The 9,305-nt window shown below is 40.5% G+C and overlaps 1 pseudogene; it reads right to left on the reverse strand.

Annotated features, from left to right (window-relative positions):
* Positions 1-594: 594 nt before the first annotated feature.
* On the reverse strand, positions 595-1,039 carry LOC113615942 (60S ribosomal protein L27 pseudogene; annotated as a pseudogene).
* Positions 1,040-9,305: the final 8,266 nt, after the last annotated feature.

Below are 9,305 nucleotides of genomic sequence, written 5' to 3' on the forward strand. Positions count from 1 at the left end.
TTTTTCACATAGTCTACATAAGTCCAGGGCCAGGGTATTTGGTATTTTCCCTTTACCCTTCTTGGTAATCCTTAAATCATATTTTTTAGGTGGTTGTTTATTTCACTGTTTGTAACAGTGGTAGAACAAAGAATATTAATGATGATTCTCTACAAAATCTTCAGGCATTTAGAAGAGCATGAACTACTATCTCTTAAATACCGGCGAAGAGAAAGAGATTCATTTACTAATATGTTTCTATTTACTGTTGATTACTTCTCTTCAATTTAGCATTCATCTTGTAATTTTTTTAAAAACAGTGACGAATAGTGAGGCTGGGCCGAATTTACAACAGCTGACTGTGATGGTACTGTCTGTGATAGTTTAGTATTAAAAATTTATTTCATGGTATCTTTTAAGATGTGAGTCAGGATATAAGCATGCAATTTATGGAAGAAGAAATGTTCATGGCTAATAAACAAGTGAAAATATTCTCTACTAGTTATAAAAAAATGCAGACGATGACCCAATTGGGTGACAAATTGGCAGAGTTTTTTATAAAGATCACCACATTTGTGATGATGGTTGGTAGGCTTTTTGTTTTGTTTTGTTTTGGTATTTTTAATAACTGAAACAAGACAGACCTAAAACTGCAGCTTCTGGAAGAACCATTTGTTCTTGCCGGTCTCGTATCTCTCCTTGAACTTGACCTTGGCTTCTCACTGGGCCTTGTGTTTGAGAGCAGAGTCTCTGAAGACATCCTTGTTGACAACAATTTTGTCCAAGGGAATATCCACAGACTACCTTGTGGGCACAAGGTGATTATAACTATAAACTTTCATAAAAGACTAGATCTTTGACCCCTTGGTGATTTTCATCTTGTTCATGGCAGCTGTCACTTTGCAGGGATAGCAGTCGATTCCAGCCACCAGAGTCTAGGGTCGGTCTAGGGTCGGTCTGAGGTACCATCATCAGTGTTCTTCACAATGACTTCTTTGCGTCTGGAGTAGCATCCAGCCAGGATCAGAACCACATTCTTGGGTTTCATGAACTTGCCCATTTCAGCAGCACCACTTGGGACTACAGCCGGTGGTAGGCTTCTTAACATGCATGTGTGCAATGCTGGAAATGATTCCATAAAGGAGTTCTCACCCTCATTTTGCAGAGGAGGACGCTGAGGCTCAGCAAGTTTCATGAAGCCATCTCATGTCTCACAGCTTGTACGTCACCAAGCTGAGACTCAAACCTAGGTATAGCTACTGACCAACCCCTCCATAGCCACAGGGAGACTTTAGCCCAGACTGGTTAGAAGTCATGGTGAGATTTCTGGTCAACCAGAGTTTGCATTCTGCCTTATGCACCTGTGAAAACTCTGCAGAGTAAGGTGTGGTTTGGTGATTGGGCTGGGCCATCATGGGGGCTGAAGAAACAGACTGTTTTTCTGAGAAACTGTGTTCCAGTGGTTCTTATTAGGTTTTCAGGGAGGGAGGGTAAAGAGTGGAAGCGAACTTATTTGTTGTGTAATTTCTATATGCCAAGCACTTTATATATAGAAACTTATTTAATCTTCCTCTAATGCTGGAAAACAGGTAATTTCTCACCATTGTGGAGATAAGGAAACCAACCTGAAGAGAAACAGTTTCTTTTCCTAGCTTACACCTTCAGTTAAACAGCAGCAGAGCTGAAATTTAAATGCAAGCGTATAGAATCCAAAGCCATATGTCTTTTCACTATTATACACATTCTCTGCTAAAGGAAAATAGAACACATGGTTCCTAGTCTCTTCAACCTACTTACATATTATATTATGTTTTCTGTATGACTCATACAGTGTTTGCTTTCACGGTATCTGTGTGTACCTACCGCGATGCCTTCAAAAGTCATTCTGGAGACCTTTTATTCATTGCCCCACGTCTGAGCTGAGCCTGAGCACCTTCCCATAAAAGAATCTTTTGCAGATAGGATTCTTTGAGGGATGTTTAAGCAATTGTAGTTGGAATTGTAAAGGAATTTTCAAAAAATTCAATACCTCTCCATATACATGGTGCGCTGCTAGTAGTTTTACAAACTTTAAACTAGAAAACACAGTAAAAGCCAAAAAACCAAAAGCCTAATCTACAGTGTCTGTTTACAAGGAAGTCAAAGAAGGTAACCTAAAACCTAACCTATCTTTCTAGATTAAAAGGAACTTAAAACCAAAATTTGGGGCTTCCCTGGTGGCGCAGTGGTTGAGAGTCCTCCTGCTGATGCAGGGGACACGGGTTCGTGCTCCGATCCGGAAAGATCCCACATGCCGCGGAGCGGCTGGGCCCGTGAGCCATGGCCGCTGAGCCTGCGTGTCTGGAGCCTGTGCTCCGCAACGGGAGACGCCACAAGAGTGAGAGGCCCGCGTACCACAAAAAAAAAAAAAAAAAAAAAGAAACTGCCCGCAATGGGCAACCACAGATCTCCATGTGGAGCCTTTCTGTCCTTGACATACCCAGAAGACATTTTACATAGCAAAGAGGCAACACTCTACTCTCAACTACCTTTTCCAGGTCTGGGACCTGTCACTTACAGTTCTAGGTCTGGATCCATGGGCTTCACTGCTTTCCCCTGGAGCCTACTCTCCTAGGGCATGCGTTGTGCTCGGAATGTCTGCTGGGTGCTCCTCTTTGCTGGCAGGGCCTGTTGTCTTTTCCACATCTTCCAGAGGCCAGCTGATCTTCAAGAAGCTCTGAGGAGTGCCAGGAAGGAACTTTGAGTTTACTCCTGATCTGGTCAATAACAACCCTTTCAGCCAAGTGGCCTGTTCTTCCCTCACAAGTGCTGTATCAGAAGGTTTCGCTTTCAGAGTACGGTCAGAGGGATGGGTCAGCCACACCTGAAACCTATATGTGAAGGTGAGCAATTGACCACAGAGACATTCTATATGACTGCTAAGATAATAACTTCTCACCTCAGAAGCTTCATCTTATCTTGAGGCTGCTGTGGGGTTACTTTCATTGACCCCTTATTCACGGTGATCTATGTCTTACTACAATCCTGATGTCCTTCCTCACTTTAGAAGACAGTGAGTATCTGCTACCTCAGAGGTTCCACCCTAATTCTCCCTAAATGGTCCTCAGTTTACGTCCAAAAGTTCACGACTGTACATTATTTAAATTAAACATGCCAAATATAACAACTTTCATATTCATTTGGATTAAACATACCCAACATAACAAATTGGATATTATCAAAATATTGATAAAATATCAATATTTTATCGCCCATGTCTCATCTGTGCTTTCTATAATCAGAATATACTTTTTTTAAAGAACATGTTTTATACTGTATTCATCATAGGAGTTGATCTTTTTTATTCTTCCTTCTTTTTAGCTGTTCCACCATGACACTAATGCAAACACTGAAGTTGCTCATTAACCAGGAGAATAATAAAATGACATGAAAATTTTTTTTTACTCTATTTCAAACAAAAGTCTAATTGCCTGAACTCAAATGTAAATATTTTTAAATATTTAGTTCATTTTAATCTAAGACCATTGCAAAACAAACTGTATGTGGGGAGAAGATTTATTTGTATAGGAAATACTAAGATGAAGATTTACATAGAGAAGAAAGACTACAATTTGCTTGAGTTCAAGACTAGATACTAGAACTAGAGACTTCTATGCATGAGATTATTAAAAATGCACATAACTTTTATTCTCTATCCTCCTTTTCCTACTCTTTCAAGCAGAATGTGCTCTTCTGTCCTGTGTTAGATTGAAGGCATTGATGATCTCAATTAAATTAATGGCTTCTCTGTATCCATACTGTTTGTCTGATAACTTTGGAGTACCTGCCCCTCTAACATGGGCTGCCTTTGTGGCTTGCTTTGGCCAGTACACTGTGATATTGTGACAGGTCTGAGTCAAGAAGCCGTGCGTGTTTCTGCTTCCCCTTTGGCTTCTCTATGGTCACCATGACAACATGCCTGAATTAGGGGCATGCTCCAGGTGAGACCACGTACAGCAGAGATGAGTCATTCCAGCTTTCATAGACCACTCAGCTCCCAGTTGACCTGCCATCTGACACATGACTGAGCCCAGCCAAAATCTAATTGGTCTAGATCAGTAGAACTAATCACTAGATTAGTGATTAGTTAGATTAGATCACTAGAACTACCCGCGAAGCTGTGGATCCATAAATAATAAGTAGTTGCTTTGAACCCATATGTTTTGAGATGGTTTGTTATAGAGCAATAGCTAACCGCTTCAGATTCTACATTCATATCATTAATGCGGTAAGATGATAACAGCGCCTCCTAGGAGCAATTTTATTTTAACTGTTGTCAACTGCTTGAGCTACACGAAAGTCACCCTGAGAGGCTTCGGTTTCCGTAAGTGAGCAGGGGGAACTTAGATAGTGCAGTGGAACCTTCCTGGGATAACAGCTGAATATGTTTCAGAAGCCTCTTGTCATCAGAAATAAGGAAAGGTGGGTAGAGGACATCTTTTAAAGATCTTAAAATCGTACTTGGCAGACATGCACACTGTTGCCACCACGTGCCCCTCCTCCCCAGCCTCCCCTTCAGTCCTCCTATGGGAAGTCCTCCATGGAAAGCCTACAGCAGCACCAGCCGGCTACTCACTTTTGTCAGGTCTGTTCCAGACGTGCTTCTCACCTCTCCCTCGACCTCTCTCCAGGTTTTAGCATGCCTTCTTCAGTGTAAGACGAAGCTGGCTTCCAAGCCAGCTCATGCCTGACGTGTTACGGGCCCTCAGACACGCTAAGGTTTGATGTCTGTGTGCTCCAGTTTTCTTCTCTGCAAAACCGTAATGAGAAAGGGCCCTCGTCAAAGCTCTGTTCTTTGTCTCCGAGGCTTAAGCTTACAGTTAGGGAAATAAATTAGGGAAAAACAGAAGCTATTGCTTTTTAAAAAGTTAGTTCAATGTACTTTTGGCCACTGGTAAAAGATACTTTCTACTGATTTAGAAACTTTGAGTTATGAGCCAAAGCTTTGGCAAATATTAACCCTCATTTTACTGTCCTTATTATTGACAGCCAGATAAATGAAAGTTCAGGAATTTTACATGATGTGAAGGATCCAAAGCCACACACGTGACTGCAGGTGAAGCCATAAATATAGTAACAATTTAATCATCTACTTGGTACTTAAAAAAAAAAATCTACCTCCCGCTCTGTATTATGGATATGAAACACAGTCATTCTTAGGCAACTTCTCATAAACCACATGGGTACTATTCAGACATATAAAGGAACTTGAGGCCTTCTATAGGCATCTCATCAACCTGAATGCTTACTATAGACACCTCAGAAACTCAGCTTTTAGGAAAAGGGTAGGAACAGACTACGCAGAGGGGAAGGCTGGTGGGAAAGTTGGGGTGATGTTAGTAACAATAGCAGTATCTTAGCAATGGTATATTCTGTTATAACGAGTTCCAAGCTAGGAGACTTTATCCCCCTTGTCCTCAGATGTCTCATCTGTAAAATGTGGGCTTGGAGTAAATCAGTGCTTTCCTATGGACATTTTTTTTACCGAGTCCAAGCTCACTCGGCTCACCACACGACAGGCCAATAAATCGGGAGACGAGGTGTTGAGGCAAGGAATACGACTTTATTCAGAAAGCCGGGCGTCCATGAAGATGCTGGACTAATATCCTAGAGTACCATCTTATCAGGGTCTGGATGCTAGTTTCTTTTATAGAACAGAGAGGGGGAGGAGGTGAGGAAGTAAAGTAAAAAGGCCATAAGTCTTGCAAAACAACTCATGGTTTGGCCAGCCTCAGGGAGGGGATACGTTAATTTCTTCTTTCTTGAAGCCATTCACAGGTGGGCAGGGTCAAAATATTTCCCTGTGAGTTGAACAAAGGCACTTTAGTTTAACATTTAGGTAGAGGGACAGCGTTCCCCAAGGGAGGCCATTATGTATGCCAATAGCTATAGACAACATCATTTTAGTGATTATAGTAGCAAAAGTAACTGAGAGTAAAGATTAAAGTAAAAGAAACAGATTCAACATGGTATCAGATTTTGTTCTTCCCTGTTGCACTTTCTCCAGCCTGTATGAAAGTTGGGAAATGCTGGGTACAAGTTCCATTCCTTAGAGAGCTTTGTGAGGACCTACATTTAAGAAATCTGTTAAACTTTATTTTTTTAAATTTTATTTATTATTATTATTATTTTTGTGGTACGTGGGCCTCTCACTGTTGTGGCCTCTCCCGTTGCAGAGCACAGGCTCCGGACGCGCAGGCTCAGCGGCCACGGCTCACAGGCCCAGCCGCTCCGCGGCATGTGGGATCTTCCTGGACCGGGGCACGAACCCGTGTCCCCTGCATCAGCAGGCGGACTCTCAACCACTGCACCACCAGGGAAGCCCTTATTTATTATTTTTTAAGATTGAAGTATAGTCAATTTAGTGTTTCAGGTGTGCATCAAAGTGATTCACTTATACATACATATATATCTATATATATCTTTTTTCAGATTATTTTCCATTATAGGTTACAAGATATTGATTATAGTTCCCTATGCTATACAATAGGTCCTTGTTGTAAGAAATTTGTTAAACTTTATTAACTCAGGCTTAATAGAGATCCCGGAAACCTGTGAACACCTTAGAAGAACCTCATTTTGGAAATGTGGAGACAGGTGATTATTAAGATTTCCTTTGACTGTAAAGACATCTGAGCTAATGGAAAGATTTTAGTTCTGTTGTAATTTACTGCAGAGTCCACTTTTACCAAGGAATGAAATAGGGAAGAAAAATCATATTTTGTTAATTGTCTACTCTGTTGGGCACTTAGATATTTTAAATATTCCTCAATTTATTCCTTGCAATAACCATAGGGAGTATTATTATTCTCAGCTTATCAATATTGTTCTCTAAGTGATATTCAGCCTTATGGCTCTAAATTCTGTTTGTATGCTGATGACTATCAAATCTTATAATCTCCTCCTAACTTTTCCCATATTAAATAATGATCTCAGACTTACTGTTAGCAAACCAGAATCTTAAAGTCACAGCTCTCCTCCAAACCTTGCTTGTCCCATTTTACCCTAAGTAAGTTGCTTCCCCACCCATCTGGTTGATCAGACAGCAATTTAGGTGTTGTTGATTTCTCTCACCCCTTCACTCCCCACAAGCACTCCACCAGCAAGTCTGATTGGCCATACTTTCAGAGCACATCTAGAATTTGACCACTTCTCTCCATTCCACTCTTATCTCTAATCCAGCTATCATCATCCCTTATCTAGATGACTGCAGCAGTATTGCAATTGTTCTCTCTTCTTCCACTGTGCTCCTCTACCAACAGGAACCAAGATGATCTTAAAAAAGAAAGAAAAAGAAACAATATTGATTTCCTCCTTAAAACGTTCTGATGATTTCCCATTTTATGTGAGAAAAGCAATCTATATTGCAATCTAGGGACTTTCCTGGTGGTCCAGTGGTTAAGACTTCACCTTCCAATGCAGGAGGTGCAGGTTTGACCCCTGGTCAGCTAAGATCCCACATGCCTTGTGGCCAAAAACCAGAACATAAAACAGAAGCAATATTGTAACAAATTCAATAAAGACTTTAAAAATGGTCCACATCCAACAAAACAAAACAACTTTAAATTGCAATGTATGGTCCTGATCGGGTCTTTGCTCACGTCTTCAACCTCATTTGGCTGACGCTTCCCTCAGCTGTCTTTCTTCTTGATCTGCAACATAGCAGATGTTCCTACCCCAGGACTTTGGCACTTGCTCTATCCTCTGCCTAGACAGCTGGATCTCCAGCTCTTCTTGTCATCATTCACTCCTGGTCCAAATGGCACCTCTTCAGGGATGCCTCCCCTGACCACCCTGTCAAAAATAATCCTACCTTGTGTAGAAACTGTCACATCACTCTGCTTTATTTTTTCAAAGAGTTGCCACTCTCTCATTATTTTGTTGATTTACATGTTTCTCTCAAGTAGAATGCAAGTTCATGAGATTTCTATCTTGTCTGTTTTGGTCAACCCTGTATATCTATGTTAGTAGGTATCACAGTGCCTGCTATATATCATTACTCAGTAGGTATTTGCAGGATTAATAAAAGAAATATGTTGTCTTGGTCAGCTTTCCAGCTTTTTTTCTGTTCAGTACACATTTAAAAATACTTAAACACGTGTAAGGCTATGTACATGTCCTCGAGCAGATTTCAAACAAATGTACTCTTCAGAAAAATTCTGAAATGAGATTATCGTCACACAGGATTTTTTAATGGGAAGAAACTCTGGAAATAAAAAAGGATAAACTGTTAAAGAAGTTAAATACTTTTGCATAGAGGCAGTGGGATTTAGGACAGAATAAACTGATGATTCTGGTATATTTTTGAAGTCATGGTTTTTTGGGAAAGGGCAGAGATAAGAGCTACAAATGGTTAAATACAGCTTTCAGGAATTTGTCACATAATTCTTTCTTAGTCCATCACTCATTGCTGGTGAAGCCACTACTCACAGTGGATTTCCTTCTTCAAAACATTTGCACTCAGAAAGGAAGATGCTAAGGGAAAAACAAGCCCTAGATCTGCCTTCCCCAAGACCCACTCAGAGCAAGACTATTACAGCTAAAATAAATTCAAGGAGAAAGTGTCACACTGATGCTGAGTATTGATTTTGGTGTGTTATACCCTTCTTCTAAAAGTTGGGGCGATGTGGAGGAGAGAGATAAAAGGGAAAATGAATATACTGTTTACTCAAAGGGAAATATACATGGAAAGCTCCATCTTCAGAATCCTGGCACCATCTAGTGGTTAATGAATCCCGTTTTAGAGACCAGTCATTTTCTTAAATGGTAGTTCTCAGACTTCCCTGGTATGTCTCAGAATCATACAGTGAACTCACGCAAATACTCCACTCCTATAGATGTTGATTCTCTAGGTTCGATGTGGGTCTTGGGCATGAGAGTTTTTAAAAACAAGTTACCCAGGTGATTCTACTTTAGCTGATGGTTTTAAAACTACCTTTTTGGAAATAGCCGCTTGTTTGTATGACTTTCCCTCTCCTTTCCTTTCTCTCTTGTAAGAAGTATTTATACAGGATATTTTACACGATAAGATCAAAGTGAATTTTGAGCAATACTGTTGTGAAATTTTGAGGATTTTGTGACATATTCAAATCAAACCAGAGTTGAGAAGTTGTGTGTGTATGGGGGTTGGGGTAGGGTGGCCCCAAACCAGCGTGGCTAATAATTGCTCTGGTCAGCCAATAGCCAACTAAATGGGACAGATGTCATTTGTAACCTATTTTCAAGGGTCCTCTTCAATTGTCCATCATCTTCTGTCCTATTGATTTTAATAATTAAAACTTTTTACC

This window comes from Aethalodelphis obliquidens, unplaced genomic scaffold, assembly GCF_003676395.1.
Source record: "Aethalodelphis obliquidens isolate GAN/ISIS:26980383/991018 unplaced genomic scaffold, ASM367639v1 scaffold4, whole genome shotgun sequence".
Taxonomy (NCBI): domain Eukaryota; kingdom Metazoa; phylum Chordata; class Mammalia; order Artiodactyla; family Delphinidae; genus Aethalodelphis; species Aethalodelphis obliquidens.